General features: G+C 46.0%; 1 pseudogene; it reads right to left on the reverse strand.

Annotated features, from left to right (window-relative positions):
- Positions 1-289: 289 nt before the first annotated feature.
- On the reverse strand, positions 290-25859 carry LOC138297143 (eyes absent homolog 3 pseudogene; annotated as a pseudogene).

Consider the following 25859-nt stretch of genomic DNA (forward strand, 5'->3'; position numbering starts at 1 on the left):
CCAATAAACTTGATTGCATGTTTGGGATTGGTGCGTAGATTAAAGGTTAACCTTTTCTCTTGTTACTGTGCACCAGTACAAGTGAAGAATGTTAGAGGCTGAATAAGTCTAGAGTGTAGTGAGTTCTCTGGATGCGGTATTGTCAGCAGTGAGATGATTCTAGGTCATTGTTTTAAGTCTTTTCCATAATTGTGTGGATACTCTGAACAACGGAAATGCCATTCTTTGTTTTTCCTCAAAGTATTTACTGCAGTACTATAGTCCGCAGCAATGTCCGTAAAACAGATTTCTAGCAAGGTGTGTCAAAAGGGCTTTCTAGCCACAATGCATTGTTCCAGAAACCAATCTGTTTCAGTCTTCGTAAACTGTCCTTGTGCTCATACATAGAGTTGGGCATCTGCCCCCCCCCCCCCACACACACACACAAGAAGTCTAGCTCCAGTGCTTGGTACAGGGAGTCCAAATCTCCATGGTTCGCTATTCTCCAGAACGGCATATTGTGCTGTTTAGCTGCAATTTCTTCATCCCTTCCGTCCCCAATCACTACATATGTAACTTTCTTTCCAAATCTGGTGACAACCCTTTCAAAGCAGCTCTCTTTACCTATTTTTGTGGCACTGTAAATGTTTTCTATCGGAAACACTTCTCCTAATCCATAGAGTAAAACTTTAGCCAATGCTGGCACAAGTTGTGTTGTTGTGACCAAGACTTTTACACAGTTTTTCCTGGACTGTATTAGAAGCAATGATTTTAAAGCAGTTCCTAGCCATGCATCCGTCAAGGTTTCTATATCGGACCTCAATCTCTGCAAGCTTTCCCTAAGGAGCCCAGCTGCATTGCTTTTATAGCAGTCATAGATCTCCTTCACTCTCCTGTATCGGAATGCAAGTTTCCTCATCCAATCCACTCCTCCTGGAACTCCGGCGGTTGCACCCATGGCCACTGGTGCTCCCTGTGCCACTGAACTCATCAGAAGAAACATTGTAGTTGCTTAAATCTTGTCCATTGTCGTCAGAGGCAACATCTTCTACATTAACCTGGTCACACTCCTCTAAGTCATTGAAAAACAAATGTGTGTCCGCCACTTCAAAAATCATCTCCTCCATTGCCAAACCAGAGCCTACGACTACATTAGGGTCTTCTAATTTACTGTCCTGTGATGAAGATGCATCTGCTTTCTTAACCTCTCCTCTGTTTTTCACTGGAAAAGCTTTCTTAGATAGTTCATCCAAATCCTTGCTGGGTGCTGCGTCCGTTTGAGGCAAACACAAAGCAGAATCTCCAGATGGAAGTCTTGATATGTTCTCAAGGGGGACATTCCAATATATATATATATATATATATATAGATATATATATATATATATATATCTATATATATATATATACACACACATATATATAGATAATAATCTATCTATGTAGATAGATATATCTATCTATATATATATATAGATAGATCACTTTTGAGATCGTCCCCCAGGAAAATCGGACCCACATATAAAAGTGATCTATATATCTATATGTTCGCCACCAGTTGTCTTGCAGTTGCAGCTTGCATCTTCAAAGCAATACTTCCACTGACTCATTTCAACTGTAGCTTTTAGGCAGCAATAAAAAAGTCAAGTAAGTCTTGTGATTATGTTTCTGGTACAAAAGGATAAGACTTTGTCTAGTGGCAGTTTTGATGCCATACAGTAGCGCAGAAGGTTTATAGGCCTACTGCAAAGATCAAATCTGTGTTTTATGTAAATAGCTGAGTACATTAGTAAAGTCAGCCATTACCTGCGCTATAATACAAATGAAATGTATGTGCGGGGGGATTATGGAGAGATGAAGCGCACCTTTGCTGGGTGGTAGTGAGAGAATCCGAGGAGGAGGTCATGAGAGTGGGAGCACCAATAATGATTGTTGGACTGGGCGCTAGAGGTGCTAAAGACTGTGACAATTAGTATGTGACAAGGTGAAGTGATAGTATGTATTTTTTTGAGTGTCTTGAAAGAACGTGCTGATTGAGGGAAGAAGCGAACGTAAGGTGACCTCTGCTGTTGCATGTATCACACACACACACCCACCAGAAATGTTGTGACTGTCTACATAGGATAATGTGTTAGAGCAACAGTTTAGCTAGTAGCAAAGATTGCATCTTGTTGGATGACTGCTGCTCAAGCCCTCACTTGGTTTATTGAGGACAGCTCTGACGTAGGGTCAGAAACTGAGACAGCAGATACTGAGACAGCATCTGAGGCATAGGACAGTGGCGCAGACTCTCGGAGTGATTTTTCATTTGGAGGAGTCCCATTTGATAACTCCTCTTCTAGTGATTATGAGGAGATGATGAGGACAGTCCTGCTGTCCCTTCGCAAGCACAGTCTGTGCAACGGGACAATAGCGGGTTAGCCCGTCCCAGAGAGAAGGTGCATGTGGCAGCAAGCACAGAAAGAGTGCTCTCTTGGGAGCTCCCCAATTTAGTTCAGCCCCAAATTCCACAACCCAAATCATATTGCGAAGACATCAAAATTATCTATCACAAAACAAACTGGTTTTGTAAGGCAGGCACCTATGTTTTTGGTCCTGGGCTCGGCAGCCATATAGGGAAACATACTAAACCCAGACATTTTTGGAAACTAGATATCCAGGGAGTCCACAAAGGTGTGCCTTGTGTGGATTCCCCAAAGTTTTCTTACCCAGAATACAATGAAAAGCTGAAATGTTGAATAAAAACTCTATTGTTTTTGCATTTCTGTCACACAAGCTACAGGAATATGCTGGGATCCACAAAATTCCTACCATCCAGTGTTTCCCCTCCTGTCCTGATAAAAACACTACCCAATTTGAGTGCCTGCACCTAGTGCCTGCATCAGAAATGGATCACCCCAGGGTCAACAGTTGCCCTCATGTAAGGACCAACATTGACCATTGTGGTATCTATTCCTCTCGCGGGCACTAGGCCTACCCACACAAGTGAGGTACCATTTTTATCGGGAGACTTGGTGGAATGCTGGGTGGAAGGAAAGTAGTGACTTGTCTCTGATTCCAGAACTTTCTGTCTCCGAAATGTGAGGAAAAAGTGTTTTTTGGCCACATTTTGAGGTTTGCAAAGGATTCTGGGTAACAGAACCTGGTGGGAGCTCCACAAGCCACCCCTGAGCTAGAGACCACAATCCACAGCTAGGCACTTTGCAAAAACCAGCTCTGTTTTCTTTGGGAAAATGTGCTATGTCCACGTTGTGTTTTGGGGTCATTTCCTGTCGCCGGCACTAGGCTTACCCACACAAGTGAGGTACCATTGTTATTGGAAGACTTGGGGAAACACTGGTGGAAGGAAATTCGTGGCTCCTTTCAGATTCCGGAACTTTGTGTCACCGAAATGTGAGGAAAAAGTGTTTTTTTGGCAAAATTTGAGGTTTGCAAAGGATTCTGGGTAACAGAACCTGGTTAAAGCCCCACAGGTCACCCCATCTGGGATTCCCCTAGGTGTCAAGCTTTCAAAAATGCAGAGGGTTGGTAGGTTCCCCTCGGTGCTGGCTGAGCTAGAGGCAAAAATCCACAGCTAGGCACTTTGCAAAAAACGTCTCTGTTTTCTTTGGGAAAATGTGATGTGTCCATGTTGTGTTTTAGGGCATTTCCTGTCGCAGGCATAAGGCCTACCCACACAAGTGAGGTACCATTTTTATCGAGAGACTTGGGGGAACGCTGGGTGGAAGGATATTTGTGGCTCCTTTCAGATTCCTTCCTGTCACCGAAATGTGATAAGTCATCCCATCTTGGATTCCCATATGTGTCTAGTTTTAAAAAATGTGCAGGGTTGGTAGGTTTCCCTAGGTGCCGGCTGAGCTAGAGGCCAAAACCTAAAGCTAGGCACTTTGCAGAAAACACGTCAGATTTCAATGTAAAAATGTGATGTGTCCATGTTGCGTTTCCTGTCGCGAGCATGAGGCCTACCCACGCAAGTGAGATACCATTTTTATCGAGAGACTTGGGGGAACACAGAATAGCAAAACAAGTGTTATTGCCCCTTGTTCTTTTTCTACCTTTTATTCTTCCAAATGTAAAACAGTGTGTAAAAAAGACGTCTGTTTGAGAAATGGCCTGTAATTCACATGCTAGTGTGGGCACGCCGGAGTTCAGAGATGTGCAAATAACCACTGCTTCTCAACATCTTATCTTATGCCCATTTTAGAAGTACAAAGGCTTTCTTGAAACCTATTTTTCACTCTTTACATTTCAGCAAATGAATTGCTGTATACCCGGTATAGAATGAAAACCCATTGCAAGGTGCAGCTCATTTATTGGCTCTGGGTACCAGGGGATCTTGATGAACTTACAAGCCCTATATATCCCTGTAGGAAGTTGGCTCTGTATGTACTATTTAAAAGTAAGAAATAGCATGCACAGAGTTCAAGGGTTCCCCTTAGAGGTAAGATAGTGGCAAAAAGTCTAATCTAATGCTCTATTTTGTGGTAGTGTGGTCGAGCAGTAGGCTTATCAGAGGGTAGTGTTAAGCATTTGTTGTACATACACACAGGCAATACTTGAGGAACACACACTCAAAGACAATTCCAGGCCAATAGGTTTTTGTATAGAAAAATATATTTTCTTAGTTTATTTTAAGAACCACAGGTTCAAGATTTACAATCAATACTTCAAATGAAAGGTACTTCACTTAGGTATCATAGGAACTTTGAATCAAGTTGGGTCCAAAGTAGCCCACCGTTGGGGGTTCAGAGCAACTCCAAAGTTACCACACCAGCAGCTCAGGGCCGGTCAGGTGCAGAGTTCAAAGTGGTGCCCAAAACGCATAGGCTTCAATGGAGAAAGGGGTGCCCCGGTTCCAGGTAGGTACCTGCTACTTCGGAGGGCAGACCAGGGGGGTTTTGTAGGGCACCGGGGGGGGACACAAGTCAGCACACAAAGTTCACCCTCAGCTGCACGGGGGCGGCCGGGTGCAGGGTGCAAACAGGCGTTGTGTTTGCAATGGAGTTCAATGGGAGACCCAGGGGTCTCTTCAGCAAAGCAGGCAGGCAAGGGGGGGGGCTCCTCTGGGTAGCCACCACCTGGGCAAGGGAGAGGCCACCTTGGGATCGCTTCTGCACTGGAGGTCGGATCCATCAGGTCCTGGGGGCTGAGGGTGCATTGTCTTTACCAGGCGTCCGGTTCTTAGAAGCAGGCAGTAGCGGTCAGGGGGAGCCTCTGGATTCCCTCTTCAGGCGTCGCTGGGGGGGGGAGGGGGGTCAACTCTGGCTACTCACAGGGTTGCAGTTGCCGGGGAGTCCTCCTTGTAGTGTTGGTTCTCCGCAGGTCGAGCCGGGGGCGTCGGGTGCAGAGTGGGAAGTCTTACGCTTCCGGCGGGAAACGTGTGGTCTTTAAAAGTTGCTTCTTTGTTGCAAAGTTGCAGTCTTTGTGGAAGAGGGCCGCTGTCCTCAGGAGTTCTTGGTCCTTTTAGATGCAGGGTAGTCCTCTGAGGCTTCAGAGGTCGCTGGACCCTGGGGGACGCATCGCTGTTGCAGTTTTTCGCGAAGTGGGGAGACAGGCCGGTAGGGCTTGGGCCAAAGCAGTTGGTGTCTCCGTCTTCTCTGCAGGGCTTCACGTCAGCAGTCCTTCTTCATCTTAGGTTGCAGGAATCTAATTTCCTAGGTTCTGGGTAGCCCCTAAATACTGAATTTAGGGGTGTGTTTAGGTCTGGGAGGGCAGTTGCCAATGGCTACTATTCTTGAGGGTGACTACACCCTCTTTGTGCCTCCTCCCTGAGGGGAGGGGGGCACATCCCTATTCCTATTGGGGGAATACTCCAAAATCAAGATGGAGGATTTCTAAAGGCAAGGGTCACCTCAGCTCAGGGCACCTTAGGGGCTGACCTGACTGGTGGGTGACTCCTCCTTGTTTTTCTCATTATCTCCCCTGGACTTGCCGCCAAAAGTGGGGGCTGTGTCCAGGGGGCGGGCATCTCCACTAGCTGGAGTGCACTGGGGCAGTGTAACACGAAGCCTGAGCCTTTGAGGCTCACTGCTAGGTGTTACAGTTCCTGCAGGGGGGAGGTGTGAAGCACCTCCACCCAGAGCAGGCTTTTGTTTCTGTCCTCAGAGAGCACAAAGGCCTTCACCACATGGGGTCAGAAAATCGTCTCTCTGCAGCAGGCTGGCACAGATCAGTCAGTCCTGCACTGAACAATTGGGTAAAATACAGGGGGCATCTCTAAGATGACATCGCAGGAAAACGTTACGGAGTGAAACGTGGAGAAAAATGACTGTTTTTTTCAGCTCAATTTCATTTTTTTATTTTATTTCAGCTGTTATTGTCTGTAGGGAAACCTTGTAGGATCTACACAAATGACCCCTTGGTGAATTCAGAAATTCGTCTACTTTTCAGAAATGTTTAGCTGTCTGGGATCTAGCAATGGTTTCACACCCATTCCTGTCACTCACTGAAAGGAGGCTGAAAACACAAAAAATAGTAAAAATGGGGTATGTCCCAGTGAAATTCCAAAATTGTGTTGAAAAATTGGGTTTTCTGATTCAAGTCTGCCTATCCTAAAAGCTGGGAAGATGGTGATTTTAGCATCGCAAATCTTTTGTTGATGGCATTTTCAGAGAAAAAAAACACAAGCCTTCTTCTGCAGCCCTTTTCTCCAATTTTTTTGAAAAAACTAAATTTTCGCTGTATTTTGGCTAATTTCTTGGTCTCCTCCAAGGGAACCTACAAACTATGGATACCTTTAAAATCCCTAGTATGTTGGAAAAAAAAGGACGCAAATTTGGCATAGATAGCTTATGTGGACAAAAAGTTATGAAGGCCTAAGCGCAAACTACCCCAAAAAGCCAAAAAAGGGCTCAGTACTGGGAGGGGGGAGGACCAGCAGCTAGGGGGTTAAAAAATTGACAAAGCAAAATTGTGGAAGGCCACTGGCCGAGACAGAAAGCTGTACTTGGTCCATACTTCATGGCAGGGACAAGCACTCAAAGCCCCAGGAGGAAACAGGAGGAGAACACAAAGAGAACAGGAGGGACTGACCAATATGAAGCAAGAAACCAAGAGTGAAGTTCAAGCGAACCAATGGTAAGTAATGGTAAATAATGGGTGAGTTTTAGGTACTGTCTGCAGGTGTGCCGTAAAATAATCTAGATTTTCTGATTACAAAAGGGTGGCCACAAACCCCCAGTAGATCCAGTCAAGGTCTCAGTAAATTAATCCTTGCTCAACCGTAGGCAGCTTGGCCCAGGAGCAGTTAGGATGAACTTAGGAGACAAGTAGGTAAAACATTTAGGGGGTCATTACGACCTTGGCGGGCGGCATCAGCCGCCCGCCAAGATCTGACCGCCATGCGCCCGCCAATGCGGCCGCACCCCCGCCGCGGCCATTTGGAGATCCCCGCTGGGCCGGCGGGCAGAAACCTGGTTTCCGCTCACTGGCCCAGCGGGGATCACGGCCGCAACATAGGAGCCAGCTCCAAATGGAGCCGGCGGTGTTGCGGCCGTGCAAAGGGTGCAGTTGCACCCGTCGCGCTTTTCACTGTCTGCACAGCAGACAGTGAAAAGCCGCATGGGGCCCTGTCAGGGGGACCCTGCAGTGCCCATGCCAGTGGCATGGGCACTGCAGGGGCCCCCAGGGGCCCCACGACTCCCTGTACCGCCAGCCTTTTCCTGGCGGTTCAGACCGCCAGAAAAAGGCTGGCGGTCAGGGACTCGTAATCCCCTGGGCAGCGCTGCAAGCAGCGCTGCCCTGGCGGATTACATCCGCCGGGGCCATTGTGGCGGTAAACCGCCGGCCCCGGCGGTGCGACCGCGGCGCTACCGCCGTGGTCAAAATACACCGGGAGGCACCGCCAGCCTGTTGGTGGTGCTCCAGTCGTTTTGGCCCTGCGGTTATAATACCGCCACGGTCATAATGACCACCTTAATATCAACAAAATAGTAAATAAGTAAACCACAGCACACAATAAAAATCCAACACCAATTTATAATAATTGGAAATATTTGTATCTTTAGAATGACACCAAAACAACAAAAATCAAATTTAAGGAACCAGAGATTTGAATTTGTAAAGATTAAATGTAAAACTAGCGCTTAGAAGCAAATAGCATTCAAACTTTAAAAATGGTTGCACCAGACAGGGACAAAGTCCAGAGCTTAGGCCACCCACGATGTAACACTTTTACACTTACTTTCAGAAGTGTTTCTTGAAAGTGGTCCACAGCACCAGCCAAAGGGTCAGAGGAGCTGGTTTGCTCTTTGGGGTCTGGGACTACAACCTCCTCAATGCACCTTTTCCACATATGGAGCTTTCTACAACAGTTGCTCAAAACTTCTCCAAAATTATTGATCTTCTTCCAGAGGTCCTTTTTGGATTCTTGAAGTGTCTACAAACTTGATCCAAAGTTCCAGAAGATCTGAGTTGCTCCTTAGGAGTAGGGACTACAATTACCAGAATACACCTGGTCAGAATCCTCAAATAGCCACTGGAAGTAGGTCAGCTGGGCTTTTCTCGAAGGACTTGATGCAGGGGACTCTGGTCAGCTCCTTTGTACCTCTTGCTAGTAGGAAGTCCACTCTTGGAGTTGCAGAAGCAAGGTAAAGTCCTTTTTTTGGTGAAGCTCAAAGTGTGCAGCTAGTGCAGTCCTTGTAAGTACAGTTCTTCAGGTGCAAATCAGTGGTCCAGCAGGGCAGTCCTTCTTCTCCAGCATGGAGCTGAATTGTCAGGCTGTTCTGCCATATTTATCCTTGCTTCTGGGGTGGGAAGCAGAGTGGTGCTCCCGTCCAATGGGGTGCAGTCCACCACCCTCTGGGGTGACCTCTTCCTGTGAAGTGTGGCAAAAATCAATCCCAGAAAGCAAAATTCTCTAAAAATCCAAGATGGCAAAAATGAATCCTTAAAGGTTAGACCTAGCTGAGTCCACCCACTGGTGTGGCTAAGTTTCCCTTAACAAACCCCTTCCTGCCCCTCTCCTATTCTAATCAGTGGGGCTTCCATCTGTCTGGCGGAGCAGGAAATGGGAGAGGTCTAATTTCTGTCCCAGGTGGCTTTCCCTCTTTTGAAGACCAGTTTGGCTACTCTTCCTCCATCTGGCTCTGCCATTTGCTGTAGCAGTTCTCCGCCAACCAGATGCTTCCTTTGTCTCAGTCCAGGCCACTTCACACCTCATTAAGGTAGCCTGGCTCAGGCTGCCAAAGGCTGACAAATCAGGAAAGGCCACTACATGGCTGAATTTGGTAACTTTCAGAAAAAGTTCTAGAACTCTTTCAATGGGCTAGTTATTCAATTCAACAATGGCAAGTGGTTGGTTTTATTATAACATTTAATTTGGTACCACACTTGCTATATTTAGCTCATCTCTATTGGAAATAAGACTTTGTTATGTTAAACTAAAGTCTCCCAATGTTAGCCTATGAAGCCCATTGACTATGATGGGGAAAACAGTTTTGCTGTTTTTCACTCACTTGGGCTTATACAACATCTTTTATAAAGTCCCTCCTTATATTTGCACTGCATCCACCTTGGGGGCACCAAAGGCAGACCTTAGGTGTGACGTATATGAAAAAATAAGGTAGTTTGAGACTTGAGAAGTACTTTTAATTCGAAAGTTGAGTTTGGGGTTAATTGTAACTTAAAGGCAGCCAGCAAGGCAGGCCTGCCTTCACAATGGCAACAAGGACCACAGCAGTGCACCCAGGGGCGCTCTATCTACCCTGGTGTTCCTAAACCTAAACCTACATGCCCTACCATATTCTAGGGACACATAGGTAGGTTGTCAGAGCCAATTATAATTAGGCCTAGTTGGCATATACCATTTTAAACAGAGCACTGGCCCTGAACTGGTTAGCAGTATCAGCTTAAAATGGGGGCAAAAAATGAGGGGGCTTCTGCAATCAGCCCAGTTTTCCCCACAGTCGGATTATAGTATTTTACCTCCATAACAGGTGTCAGCTGAGCTAGAGGCAGTTTTCATTAAAAAAGTTTGTTGTGTTCACGTTGTGTTTTGGGGCGTATTCTGTAGCAGCCTGTAGGAAAGTACCATCTTGCCTGGCATGTTACCCCCATATTTCACTGTATATATGTTGTTTTAGTCTATGTGTCACTGTGACCCTGCCAGGCAGGGCCCCAGTGCTCATATGTATGTGCTCTGTATGTGTTTCCTGTGTGATGCCTAACTGTCTCACTGAGGCTCTGCTAACCAGAACCTCAGTGGTTATGCTCTCTCTGCTTTCCAAATTTGTCACTAACAGGCTAGTGACTAAATTTACCAATTCACATGGCATACTGGTACACCCATATAATTCCCTTGTATATGGTACTGAGGTACCCAGGGTATTGGGGTTCCAGGAGATCCCTAGGGGCTGCAGCATTTCTTTTTCCACCCATAGGGAGCTGTGACAATTCTTACACAGGACTGCCACTGCAGCCTGCGTGAAATAACGTCCACGTTATTTCACAGCCATTTACCACTGCACATAAGTAACTTATAAGTCACCTATATGTCTAACCTTCACCTGGTGAAGGCTGGGTGCAAAGTTACTTAGTGTGTGGGCACCCTGGCACTCGCCAAGGTGCCCCCACATCGTTCAGGGCAAATTCCCCGGACTTTGTGAGTGCTGGGACACCATTACACGCGTGCACTATACATAGGTCACTACCTATGTATAGCTTCACAGTGGTAACTCCGAACATGGCCATGTAACATGTCTAAGATCATGGAATTGTCACCCTAATACCATTCTGGTATTGGGGGGACAATTCCATGATCCCCCGGGTCTCAAGCACAGAACCTGGGTACTGCCAAACTGCCTTTCTGGGGTCTCCACTGCAGCTGCTGCTGCTGCCGACCCCTCAGACAGGTTTCTGCCCTCCTGGGGTCCAGGCAGCCCTGGCCCAGGAAGGCAGAACAAAGGATTTCCTCCCTCTCCCTTTGGAAATAGATGTGAAGGGCTGGGGAGGAGTAGCCTCCCCCAGCCTCTGGAAATGCTTTGATGGGCACAGATGGTGCCCATCTCTGCATAAGCCAGTCTACACCGGTTCAGGGATGCCCCAGCCCTGCTCTGGCGCGAAACTGGACAAAGGAAAGGGGAGTGACCACTCCCCTGACCGCTCCTCTAGTGTGTCCCAGACCTCTGCCATCTTGGAAAGAGAGGTGTTGGGGGCACACTGGACTGCTCTGAGTGGCCAATGCCAGCAGGTGACGTCAGAGGCTCCTTCTGATAGGCTCTTACCTCTCTTGGTAGCCAATCCTCCTTCCTTGGTAGCCAAACCTCCTTTTCTGGCTATTTAGGGTCTCTGCTTTATGGAATTCTTTAGATAACGAATGCAAGAGCTCACCAGAGTTCCTCTGCATCTCACTCTTCACCTTCTACCAAAGGATCGACCGCTAGCTGCTCCAGGACGCCTGCAAAACCGCAACAAAGTAGCAAGACGACTACCAGCAACATTGTAGCGCCTAATCCTGCCAGCTTTCTCGACTGTTTCCAGGTGGTGCATGCTCTGGGGGTAGCCTGCCTTCACCCTGCACCAGAAGCTCCGAAGAAATCTCCCGTGGGTCGACAGAATCTTCACCCTGCTCACGCAGGCACCAAAAGACTGCAACACTGGTCCTCTGGGTCCCCTCTCATCCTGACGAGCGTGGTCCCTGGAGCACAGCAACTATGTCCAAGTGACTCCCACAGTCCAGTGACTCTTCAGTCCAAGTTTGGTGGAGGTAAGTCCTTGCCTCCCCACGCTAGACTGCAAAGCTGTGTACCGCGTGATTTGCAGCTGCTCCGGCTCCTGTGCACTCTTCCAGGATTTCCTTCGTGCACAGCCAAGCCTGGGTCCCCAGCACTCCATCCTGCAGTGCACAACCTTCTGAGTTGTCCTCCGGCATCGTGGGACTCCCTTTTGTGACTTCACGTGGACTCCGGTTCACTTTTCTTCTAAGTGCCTTTTGGGGTACTTTTGCGGATGCTGCCTGCTTATGTGAGGGCTCTCTAAGTTGCTGAGCGCCCCCTCTGTCTCCTCCTCCAAGTGGCGACATCCTGGTCCCTCCTGGGCCACAGCAGCACCCAGCTAGCAAGGCTTGTTTGCGGTCTTTCTGCGTGGGAACACCTCTGCAAGCTTCATCGCGACGTAGGACATCCGTCTTCCAAAGGAGAAGTTCCTAGTCCTCTTCTTTCTTGCAAAACACCAAGCTTCTTCCAACCGGTGGCAGCTTCCTTGCACCTTCAGCTGGCATTTCCTGGGCTCCTGCCCACTCTCAACACTGTCGCGACTATTGGACTTGGTCCCCTTGTCTTACAGGTACTCAGGTCCGGAAATCCGTTGTCAGTGCACTGCTGGTGTTTGTTCTTCCTTCAGAATCCCCCTATCACGACTTCTGTGCTCCCTGGGGGTAGTAGGTGCACTTTACTCCTACTTTTCAGGGTCTTGGGGTGGGGTATTTTTCTAACCCTCACTGTTTTCTTACAGTCCCAGCGACCCTCTACAAGCTCACATAGGTCTGGGGTCCATTCGTGGTTTGCATTCCACTTTTGGAGTATATGGTTTGTGTTGCCCCTACACCTATGTGCTCCTATTGCAACCTATTGTGATTCTACACTGTTTGCATTACTTTTCTTGCTATTATTTACCTAATTTTAGTTTGTGTACATATAACTTGTGTATATATATTACCTTCTTACTGAAGGTACTCACTGAGATACTTTTGGCATATTGTCATAAAAATAAAGTACCTTTATTTTTAGGAACTCTGTATTGTGTTTTATTATGATATTGTGCATATGATATAAGTGGTATAGTAGGAGCTTTACATGTCTCCTAGTTCAGCCTAAGCTGCTTTGTCATAGCTACCTTCTATCAGCCTAAGCTGCTAGAAACACCTCTTCTACACTAATAAGGGATAACTGGACCTGGCACAAGGTGTAAGTACCTCTGGTACCCACTACAAGCCAGGCCAGCCTCCTACACAGCCACCCACTAAGACTACCCACAAAACTCAGGTACCATTTTTATCGGGAGACTTAGGAAAATTTTGGGTGGAAGGAAGTTTGTGGCTCCCCACAGATTCAGTACTTAAAATGTGTTTTTATAGATACTTTTTGAGGTTTGCAAAGGTTTCTGGGTGACAGAACCTGGAGAGAGCCCCATAAATCACCCCATTCTTGATTCCCCTAGGTACCTAGTTTTACAAATATGCATAGGTTTGCAAGGTTTCCTTAGGTGCCGGCTGAGCTAGAGGCCAACATCGACAGCTAGGCACTTTGTAAAAAAGCCTCAGTTTTCATTGGAAAAATGTGATGCGTCCACGTTGTGCTTTGAGGTGTTTCCTGTCACGGACACTAGGCCTACCCACACACGTGAGGTACCATTTTGATCGGGAGACTTGAGGAAATGCTGGATAGAAGGAAGTCTGTGTCTCCCCTCAGAGTCCAGAACTTTGCATCGCTGAAATGTGAGGAAAATTGTTTTTTTTAGACACTTTTTAAAGGTTTACAAAGGATTCTGGGTGACAGAACCTAGTGATGGCCCCACAAGTCACCCCATTCTGGATTTCCCATGGTATCTAGTTTTAAAAAACTTATAGGTTTGCTAGGTTTCCCTAGGTGCCGGCTGAGCTACAGGCTAACATCGACATCTAGGCACTTTGTTAAAAAAGCATCAGTTTTCATTGGAAAAATGTGATGTGTCTACGTTGTGTTTTGGGGTGTTTCCTGTCACGAGCACTAGGCCTACCCACACAAGTGAGGTACCATTTCTATCAGGAGACTTTTGGAAATGCTGATTGGAAGGAAATTTGTGGCTCCTCTCAGATTCAGAACTTTGCATCGCTGAAAGGTGAGGAAAATGTAGCTTTTAGACAATTTATGAGGTTTGCAAAGGTTTCTGGATGACAGAACCAGGTGAAAGCCCCACAAGTCACCCCATTCTGCATTGCCCTAGTTGTCTAGTTGTCAAAAATGTATAGGTTTGCTAGGTTTCCCTAGGTGCTGGCTGAGCTAGAGGCCAAACTCCACAGCTACGAGTCAGTTTTCAGTCGAAAAATGTAATGTGTCCACGCTGCATTTTGGGGCGTTTCCTGTTGCGGGCACTAGGTCTACCCACAAAAGTGAGGTACTTGGAGGAACACAGTATAGAACAAGTGTTAATTTTCATTTGTCTTTCTCTGCATTTGTGCCTTCCAAATTTAAAACAGTATGTAAGAAATAAGTCATTTTGGTAAATGCCCTGTAACTCACATGCTAGTATGGGTAACCCGGAGTTCAAAGATGTGCAAATAACCACTGCTTCTAAACTCCATATCTTGTGCCCATTTAAAAAATACATAGGTTTCCTTGATACCTATTTTTCACTCCTTATATTTTACTGAATGAATTGATGCATACCCGGTATACAATGAAACCCCATTGCAAGGTGCAGCATTCATTGGCTCTGTGTACCTTGGGTTCTTGATGAATCTACAAGCCCTATACATCCCACAACCAGCAGGCTCCAGCAGACATAACGGTATATTGATTTAAAAAATCTGCCATAGCTGGAAAAAGTTAGAGAAGAAAACGTAGACAGAAATGGCTTTTTTTTTAAACTCAATTTCAATATTCTTTTATTTCAACTGTTACTTTCCATGGGAAAACTTTGAAGGATCTGCGCAAATGACCCATTGCTGAATTCAGAATTTTGCTACATTTTAGAAATGTTTAACTGTCCAGGATCCACTATTGGTTTGCCATTTCTGTCACTGGAAGGAGACAGAAAGCTAAAAAAAAAAGTAAAAATGGGGTATATCCTGGTAAAATGCCAAAACTCTGTCAAAAATTTTGGTTTTATGATTCAAGTCTGCCTATTCCTGAAAGCTGGGAAGATGCCGTTTTTAGCATTACAGACTCTTTGTTTATCCCGTTTGCAGGGGAAAAAAAACAGATGCTTTCTTCTGCAGCACCTTTTTCCATTTTTCCCCCCAAAAAACAGATTTTAGCTGTATTTTGGGTAATTTCTCAGTCTTCTCAAGGGGAACCCACAAACTCTGCGTACCTTTCGAATCCCCAGGATGTTGGAAAAAAGGACGCAAATTTGGCTGGATAGCTTGTGTGGACAAAAAGTTATGGGGGCCTATTCGCAAACTACCCCAAATAGCCAAATCAGGGCTCAGCACTGGGTGGGGGAGGCCCAGCAGCTAAGGGGTTAAACAAGTTCACATTGAAGCAATGCAAATTCAGGGATGAAATGTTGGTGTCCGTTGCGTGCCTTCCTCTCTAAGTTGACAGGTATTCAAAAGGAGGTCGCAAAACAGTCTCCTGCCTCCTGAGATGTACTTTTTGCCATGTGGTTAATTAGTACATCAGCCTCCTCGGAAAGCGAAACCAGGTGAGGAGGAACACCAGGCCTGCAAAAGATATATCTGGGTAGTGTAATATTTGTTTTGAAATCTCGTTTGAGTCACAGAATGCATTTTTCTACTTTCCTGTAAGTGACAAAATCTGTCAGTCGTGTGCACGATGTCAGATACTGGGACTGTTCAGGGTGTGGGTGTGAAAACTAGAGAAGGTATTCGACTATGACTGAGCAGTTCCTTCTATTTTCAGTGAAGAAGACTGAGCTAAGGAAGGCCCAGTCTGTGGGTGGCCTTTGATTACACAGTATGTTTCTCTAATTGTTCTGGGAGCATACATGCACCTCAAGCTCTCATGCTCTTACTGTGTTTTAATGACCTGCTTGAAATACAACAGACCCTTATCAATTGTGCATAAAAAGCTAGTGAGGTCTTTTCCTGTGTTTGTAAGATCGCTAATTGTTGTTCAAACTTTACGCAATCACGGAGTTCAGAACATAGCCTTTGTTACACGCTTGATAAACGTTTCCGTAATTTAAAAACGACAGTCAAAATTGGTGGTTCATATCCGTGGGCATCTGTCACGCTAGACTCTATCCTCGTCTACAGAGAATATAATATAATTAGAAACGCATTAATGAGAGAAAATGTCGTTTGGGCAAAGATTGTACTGTTTAACATATATAATAGTGATATCACTGTAATGAATAAACCCAAATTATTAGTCCTAGTGTGTGATTTGTAAAATGTTTGCAGTCCTAAATTAAAGGTACTACCATAAAACGGTGGCCTGGATTCGGAATTTACAAATTTTGATGCTCAAAATAAGAATTTTGAGAAATGTTCTGTTTGAACATTTTCTGTATGACTGTGGAAATGTGGCCTGCTGTCATAAGTATATGGGGACCTATTCACAATCGTAACTTTACATAAATAGATCTACTCTCGTGTAGCTCTCCTTCTACAGCGAGGTGTAAGTCACAACATGTTTTGCGGATCACCAATCATGAGTGGATATTTACACCTTGGCGTAGACAACATGAGAGGGTGGAGCCTTTTACAACCCATTTTGCGACTTCACAGTGAGATCTCTGTATACGAAAATGTAGATAACATTATTAAAGTTTATTGTTTGAAAAGGACAAATATAATGACATTATTTTAATGAGAAAATATGTGTAAACGTATATAAATAATTATTAGTAGCCTAGAACTAAAAAAACTAAAATAAAATTAAATAAAAAGTTACAGTACGTTACTTCATATAATTACATTTATATTACAGTTAATTCTTAAAATTAAGCGTATTGTTAAATGTAAATAAGCCTTAAATTAATCAATTATTTTCCCTATTTTTTGTCACTAAAACGTTGATAAATATGTAATTTTAATGTAAAACTAATTTAACATTAATTTCTCAAGGTTATTGGTTTAATCCCTACCTCCATTGTTTTCTACAGGAGTGTGTTGCAATGCTAGTGGTGCATCATGTGTTGTGCATGTCTTACTCGCTGGCTAAGCTAGAATATGTTTGAGCCTGTTTTTACACTATTAGGGTAGTGGTAAATTTAGAAGTGTATTTTGTGAATTGCAATTGTCTTACTGTATGTGTATGATTTGAACTAATATGTTCTCCTTAAACCCTGTCTTCATTTTCCCTTACCCCACCCATTGTGTAGTATTACACATTTTCCTACCACTTCCCTAGGTCCCCCCAAATTTACTACTAAAATGTATACCTTTGCACGTGGAGATCTCTGCCACTGGGGCGAAGGTCTCTGCACAGGAAATATACTAGGGGCAGGTGTAGAGATATCTGGCCAAAGGACTGAGAATTGTATTTTGTATCATGTGATGCAGTATTAGTGGAGTATTCTTTTACTTATTGCAAAATATGTTTTCTTGAATTGGGCCCATAGTGTTCCCCTGCCAAGATCTGCAACTCTCGAATGGCAGAGTTGGTTGACAATCCACCCCAGGCTGTAGTACTGGATAGCAGGGCCAAACATTAGATGGAATTGGGGTTATGTGAGTGAGTGAGTAAAAAGACAGCTGAAGCAACATGGTACTATCTACTGTATGTCTCTAAGACTTCGGAGATTCACAATAGTGTTCTTACAGGTTAACATTAAGGCCCTCATTATGACCCTGGCGGACGGGGGAGAAGTGGCGGTAATACCGGCAACAGGCCGGCAGAAAAAATGGAATTATGACCATTGCGGTTACCGCCATGGTCATCCACCACTTCTCCACTCCGACCGCCAGGGCGGTGTTGACTGCTGGGCTGGAGACTTCGGTCTCCAGCCCGGCAGCCGCCACCAGACCGCCGGCGGTATCACGACCCTGCATGCTGCCATGGATTTCGGGTGGTTTGGAACCGCCATGAAATCCAGGGCTGTAGGCACTATCAGTGCCAGGGAATTCCTTCCCTGGCACTGATAGGGGTCTCCCCCATCCCCACCCCTGAGTTCTCCCCTCAAACCCCCCACCCCCCTGCCACCCCCCAAAGGTGGCAGGAATCCCCTCCCCACCCCTAACCCCAACATTGAAACACCCCCCACCCTACATGCATACAGACACCACCATTACACATACCCGCACACATACCCATAAACATACCAACAGACACACACACAGTCATACACGCACACATACATACAGACATACACGCGCACATACTCACAGACATACAGACAGACACGCACACATTTTCAAACACACAAACCCCCCGCATGCATACACGCACTCACACACCCCCTCTACATACTCACACGCACACCCCCATGCACGCACACAACACACAATGCCCCCCGCCCCTCTCCCCTAACCGACGATCAACTTACCTTGTCCGTTGATCCTCCGGGAGGGGACAGGATCCATGGGGGCTGCTCCGCCGCCAGCACCCCGTCACCGGAAAACCGGCACACCGAATCATGGGACGTGATTCGGTGGGCGGTGTTCTGATGACGGGGTGGTGGAGCAACCTCCACTTTCCCGCTGACCGCCAGTATGGCTGCTGGCGGCTTTCCGTCCGAAAAAGGACGGAGGGCTGTCAGCAGGCATAATACACCGCACGGAAAACCGCCTGCACTGGCGGTCTTCAGCACGGCGGTTCGAAGACCGCCGAGGTCGTAATGAGGGCCTAAGTGTTTATGATACTAGTGAGAGTTAAACTATGATTTACTATGCCATAAAATCAAAAGCAATGTAATAATAAAGGTGAATTTCATTACTATCCTTGCTGCATTCAGAACGGCAGACCACAGTATACCTAAGCCAACTAGAGGAAACCAGTACATGAAATGCTAAGCTCTAAGTAAAAAGCAATCCTGGAAGAAGGAATGATGCAGCATGTGACAAACAGCAAACTGAGGTACTTAGGGCCTGATTTAGAGTTTGGGGAGGGGTTACTCCGTCACAACCGTGACAGATATCCTGTCTGAAGAAACCAAAATCTCATTATGGACTATGGGGTTTAGAATTCGGCGGCCAGGGTATCCTTTACCATTGTGACGGAGTACCCCATCTGAAAAACTCTAAACCAGGCCCTTAGTCAAGAATCTAGGGCCCAGATTTACACGAAAATGACAGAGCATGATGCTGCGCCAAATTTGGCAGCGCCGCACTCCATCAATTTTAGAATGCAGGGATGCACCATATTCACAATAATATGGTGCATCACTGTGTTTCCCCCTGCACTGTTGCTGCCGAGTGACAATGCAGCCACCCTTGCACCGTAGTGCAAGGATGGCTGCTTTGAGGGGGAGATTGTTTTTCTGCTGGAAGGGACACCTTCCTGCACTAAAACAATCTTCAATGGCCATTTGCTCCTTTTATGTGTGCTGCAGAATGCAGAATGCAGCACACACAGATAGTGCAAAAAACAAGGAGAAATGAAAACATTTCTCCTTGTTGCGCCATGCTAATGGGGTGGCATTAAATTTTGGCGCTCCCACAGATTTACAAAAACTCGTAAATCTGGGGCAGCATCAAAAGGCAATGGCTGCTGCTGTGGAAAACCCACAGTACACCTCCCTTCCACGCAAAGAGCGGTGTGTAAACTGACCCTATTTACAAGGTGGCGTTAAGCCACAAAAAGTGGCTTAAGGCCACCTTGTAAAAACGGCGCAGTGCACAGCGCCACCAGAGCATCACTGAAAGTGTAAACCTTGTAAATCTGGCCCTAGGAGCACTAAACAAGGAGGAAAAAAACAAAACTAAGGGAAGGATACACAGGTAAAAACACTAGTGCAACAGCAAAGTAGCCAATAAGAAAAAGAAAGTTGGCAGACACTTTACTTTCCTAAGGGAAGTGAACTTGTTACAAAGCACTACTGTCACTCATGACCTGGAGGTCTCGCCTTTGACCTTACCAGGCTAGTAGTCCTGGTGCCCTAGCCACTGTAGGCACGTCTGCTACATTCTCACGGGGATTTTTATGCACATTCTGTTGCATCTTCTTTCCACAGCAAGTCACACTCTCCACATACTTATTGTTGTCAGTTCCTTAGCAGGGTTTATTGGATAGTAAATGCACAAAAACTCGTAATGTTCTATAAATTCATAAACCTTCTCAAAGGCCTCTGCCTCGGACTGTCATCACATTCAACACACATATGTATGGATGTGTCACAGAACACAAACACCACACCCATTAAACAGCACTGCAATGGACCCACACATCACCCACATTGCAACACAATGGAAGGACAATAGGATGCACGTTAGACAGTGAGACAAATACACAAAGCTCACTATGCAAACAATACCTGCACAATAGAGAAGGGAGCATCAGGAGCACTCAAAGAAGGAGGCAGTACTGGGACACATCCCTTTGCACATGCCCCTGAAACAACAGTTGCACAGGAACTGGCCCTTCAGGTGTCTCAGGGACAAACAATACTAGACCCAAGTGACATGCTAATCTGCACAATGTGGAAGTGCAAGTCAACAAAGCAATACAACTCCAACAGCATGGGGCATACATCTACTTGAAGAAGATGCAAGGTACACACAGCTAAATGGACACATACACACTCAAATGCAAACCAAGGTAGCATATTTGAACACACTTCATGTATGCACAAACAATATCAGGGGGACAATTTTAACATCATACATGCTCACATTGGACTTGGACAACACAAGATGAAATACTTAACGTACCAAACAGAACACAATGCAATGAGACACTATTGCAATAACACCCACATATCCATGCAGTCAGCAAATACCTTTGGTAGTGTCGGATTTGGGATGGGTGGGATTGGAAGGGGTGGACTGCGTCTTAGGAGGGGTGGGCTTCTTCTTGAGGAGGAGGGTATGGGTGCTTGCAGTGGCACAAGTGTGACATGGGAGGATTTGGAGGTGGAAATGATGGGTTGGGAGGTGGGCCTCTTGGGTTTGGAACGGGGTGTAGGAAACGGGGGAAATGGCATTTGCTTAGGAACATGAGGATGGTCAGCAGAAGGGTTTGGGGATTAGGAGGTCAAGAGTGGTTGCCTGATGTGTCATTGTGGATGTCTTGGGTCTGTGCGTGAAGTATGCTTATGTGTGGGTGGTGTCTGTTGCATATGTGAGTGTGGGGTTTTGCGTGTCTTGGTGGCTGGGAGGTGGAGGTGCTGGGATGTGGGAGTGGTGGATGTGTGTGTGTCTGTTGGGGTGGTGTCTGTGGGAATGGTGGGTGTGGTAGGTGTGTCACTGACTGTTGTGGTGGGTGTCTGTGGGTATGCTTGATGTGGTGTGTGGGAAGGTGGGTGTGCCCGGGGAAGTGGTGACTGATATTGTGTGTGGGAGTGTCTGTTGAGTGCTTGCTTTATGAAAGTACCCTCTTTTTGGCATGTTACCCCCAATTCCTGCCTGATTTCAGACCCCAGTGATTATGCTCTCTCTCCTCTAAAAATTGTCACTGCATACTGGTAACCCAGTATTTCACCAAACATTGGCATACTGGTCACCCCTTCTAAGTCCCTAATATATGGTACCTAGGTACCCCAGGCATTGGGGTTCCGGGAGATTCCAATGGGCTGCAGCATTTCTTTTGACACCCGTAGGGAGCCCATGCAAAGGCTTCTACAGGACTTTCATTGCAGCCTGTGTAAAGTGGTATATGCACCGTTTCACTGCCATTTACACTGCACCAGGTCACTTATAAGTCACCCAAATGTCAGGCCTTCCAACCCTGAAGACTGGGTGCAGAGTACCTGTGTGTGAGGACACCCCTGCACTAGCAGAGGTGCCCCCACCTCATCCAGGACCATTTTCCCAGACTTCGTGAGTGCGGGGACTCAATTTTACGGGTGCACTGGACATAGGTCACTATGTACAGCTTCACAATGGTAACTCCGAATATATAGCCATGTTTGGTATCACACATGTTGGAATCATACCCCAATGCTTCTGCAAGCATTGGTTGTATGATTCCATGCACTGTGGGGGCTCCTTGGAGGACCCCCAGTACTGCCATTACAGCCATCTGAGGTTTTCCAGGCCGCCCCAACTGCTGCCACCTCACAGACAGGTTTCTGCTCTCCTGTTACTTGAGCAGTTCAAGCTCAGGAAGGCATAACAAAGGATTTCTTTTGGGAGAGGGATGTTACGCCCTCTCCCTTCAGAAATAGGTGTTACAGGCATGGGAGGGGTAGCCTCCCAGAGCCCCTGGAAATGCTTTGAAGGGTACAGACGATGCCCTCCTTGCATAATCCAGTCTACTCTGGTTCAGGGACCACCAGGCCCTGCTCTGGCATGAAACTGTACAAAGGAAAGGGGAGTGACCACTCCCCTGTCCATCACTACCCCAGGGGTGGTGATCAGCGCTCCTCCAGAGTGTCCCTGGGTTTTGCAATCTTGGATTCCGAGTTGGCATGGCACTCTGGGAGCATCTGAGTGACCAATGCCAACAGGTGATGTCAGAGCCCTCCCCTGATAAGTGCTTACCTATTTAGCTGACCAATCACCCTTTAAGGCTATTTAAGGTCTCTCTCTTGGGTTATTCTTCAGATTCAGATTGCAAGACTCCAGCAGGAATCCTCTGTATCCTTTACTACACCTTCTTACTGAAGAAACTGCATCTGGACCCTCCAGGAACTCGACAAAATGCAACAAAGAAGCAAAGACGACTTCTGCGATATTGTATCTTCACCTCCTGCCAGCGTCTGCAACGGTTTACAGGTCATGCATCCTCCGAGTTCTGCCTGTCTTCCGCCTGCACCAGAAGAATGAAGGAATCTCCCTTGAAGTGATGGAGTCACTTCCCTGCTTCAGCAGGCACCCCTCTGCAGCGACGACCAGTGGCTTGGGTCCTGTCAAAGTCCAATTCTTCGGGATCTGTGCGTTGCTAGTTAATGGCCTACCTCCAGGCAACACAAATTCAGATGCCGTAATAGCACTGAAGATTGGAGACGCCAGGCAGGGGGAAAAGGAAGTAGGAGAGGAACAGCTTGGAAGGAGATCTGAAAAGGAAAATATTAAATACAAAGAGAAAAACTATAATAACATTAAACGCTGGTTAATTATTTATATTGTAATAGTTTACGAAAAACATGTGGGATAAACATGTAAAAGATAGAGCAATGCTCCCTAAGGTCAACTAAGAAGCTACAAGCGATGATACTCAAGGACTCATTTAATATCATACATCCATAGAAAAGATAGTCTTTGCCAGAAGCTTTAGGAAGGACAAACCAGAAACAGGCCGTTAAAAGTCTAAAAAAAATTAGAGCTAACATTAGATGCTGCTTAGTATTAATATAGTTTACTTTATCTTCTGCCTTTCTGCAAAAAATATGAAGCTGTAGTTGCAATGAAGAATCATTTAGCTAAACAATCCCAAAATAAACTGTTGTCAAAATCAAAAACATTTCAAGTAACTAAACATATGTTTAATAGCACACACAAATGTAAATATGCGCTTTTCAATATCATGCACGTGTAATCGTGCTCGTCTTTCAATAATGAGCGTCTTCTTTAAAATAAAGTATGCAAGAATTAACACGTTACGTTTTTTCAAAAGGAAATCTCTGAAAGAAAACTGAAAGAAAAGCCAGCTCGAGAACGAACTGGTAACTATAGCAACAGTAAATCACCAAGCTCTGGGAATCACAGGAGCGGAAACAAAGTATTGAGGTTTCCTTTGAAACCAAATAAACACAGGCGGGGAGAAGCCCCGTCAGAACGGACTCACCCTAGCGAGTCCGACCACTCGCTCAAAGAAATCCCAGAGGCTTGACAAACGAAGGCAAACTGGAAAGCTCGACCTCAAAGGGAATCCGACCACAGGTCAAGCCCATGCAAGGTTCCAAAATAGTAAGCACTGGAACGTGGGTGTGGTTAGAATTTATAGAGGTGCCACACCCTAAACATGGCCTCTCCTGAAAGTTGCTGGGAATTGTAGTCGCAAGATAAGGGAACATCGGGGAATTGGGCAATGAAGCCACCATCGAGCACTGCCGCCAGAGAGATGTACCTTACAGCAGGAATGATGGGAAAGGTGCGATTTGGTGCAGCAAAGGGCGTGGCAGGTGCGCTACCCTGGTTTTTTTTTAGGAGAGGCTAGATCGATACCGCGCCAAGGCTTGAGGCTATGCCAGCTCCAAAGCCTGACAGTACACCCCCTTCCCGGGCGCGGTTGAGGGCCGGGCTTAGTTGGATGAAGACGATGAAAACATTGCACCAACCGGGGGACATGAACATGTGTGGCGGGCTCCCAGGAGTGTTCTTCGGGTCCATAACCTTTCCATGCTACTAGGTACCATAAGGAGGAACCACGGAGTCGAGAATCTAGGATGGCTCGCACCTCATATTCCCATTGTCCTTGTACCAGTAGGGGCGCTGGCCGAGGTGTGCTTGATGAGGTGGCAGGCTTTAACAAAGACTTATGAAAAACTGGATGTATTTTTGGAGAGGGAGGTAATTTCAACTTATAAATCACAGGATTAATTTGGCGGAGGACCTCGTAAGGACCGATGAATTTAGGGTTAAACACATTGTGGTCTTTAAATGTAATTTTTTTTGTAGACAACCATACTTTGTCTTTCACCTTGTAGATAGGACCAGCTTGATGTTTTTTGTCATATTGTAGCTTATAATTGTACTTAGCTTGACGTAGATTGACTTGTAATCGTGTGTGCATTTTTTGCATCCGGGACAGAACGTCTTGTACCGCAGGCATAGTTTGGGTTGCAACTGGTAAAGTGACTGGTAACACTTGTGGGTGTCGACCATACAGACCATAGAAAGGGGTTTCTTTTATGGATGAGTGAAAGGAATTGTTGTATGATAGCTCAGCGAGCCATAGGAGATCTGGCCATGCAGTGGGAGTGTCAGAGGCGTAACAACGTAAATACTGCTTCAGTGTCTGATTCAGCCTCTCAGTTTGACCATCAGTTTGTGGATGGTAGCTGGTGGATAGAGCAGAACCTATCCGTAAGGCTCGACACCAAGCCTGCCAAAAACGGGCGGAGAACTGTGAGCCTCTATCTGAAAGAATTGTGCTTGGGAGTCCATGAAGACGGACAATGTTTTGGAGAATGAGGTTGGCTAGGGTGCTAGACGTCGGGAGTCCTTTGCAAGCTATGAAATGAACGTATTTTGTGAGACTGTCAATGATTACCAGAATTGTGTTTACATGGTTTACTTCTGGGAGCCCAGTGATGAAGTCCATTGTGATGTGTTCCGAAGGATAGCTTGGAGTTGGTAGGGGGATTAGTAGTCCTTTTGGTTTGCTATGTACACTCTTGCTCCGAGCACAAACTTCACAGGATTGTATAAATTGTTTGACATCTTTGGAGAACGTGGGCCACCAGAAATATCTTTTCAATAGTTCCATAGTTTTTTGAGGGCCTGGGTGACCTGCCACGGGATGGGTGTGTAACCATTGGAAGGCTGTTTGCCTTAAGTCTTTGGTTGGTAAGTAGACCCGGGAGTCATAGAGTGGCAGCTGGGGAACATGAGGGACAGATCAAATTATTCTCCAAACACTGATCAAGGTATTTGCGTAAAAAAAGGTTCTCCTTCTCAGATAAAGCATAAATTCTACAGTTAGGTATTGCAGCACCAGGTAGGAGATCTATTTGACAGTCGTACGGCCTATGTGGAGGTAAGGTGCTTGCGGCTTGCTCGCTGAAGACATTGACATATTCATTGTATATATGAGGCAAGGTAATGTCCTTTTCTGCTGCAGTAGCTATACATTGTGAAGAGCCTTTTTGGTCAGTATGCAAACAGTTCTTTTGGCAAAATGATGAGGAAAAACTAACAGTTTGTTTTTGCCAATCTATGTGTGGATTATGTAGTATTAGCCATGGCATGCCAAATATAAAAACGTACGGATGTGCCTGGATGATATCAAAGGAGAGACTCTCTTGGTGTTCATGACCGTCGACATCCTGGCAAGTCGTGTGAATGGGAGAGGTGCGCATGGTAACAGGGCCTCCGGATAACTCACTTCCATCCACAGCTTGCGCAATCTCCGTTAGCTTTTTCCTTATGCACGTGAGTCTTAATGATTTAACAGTTTGTGAGTCTACAAAATTCCCAGTTGCACCTGAATCAATTAAAGCTGGACTCTCTGCCAT

The sequence above is a fragment of the Pleurodeles waltl genome, chromosome 5 (genome assembly GCF_031143425.1).
Source record: "Pleurodeles waltl isolate 20211129_DDA chromosome 5, aPleWal1.hap1.20221129, whole genome shotgun sequence".
Lineage (NCBI taxonomy): Eukaryota > Metazoa > Chordata > Amphibia > Caudata > Salamandridae > Pleurodeles > Pleurodeles waltl.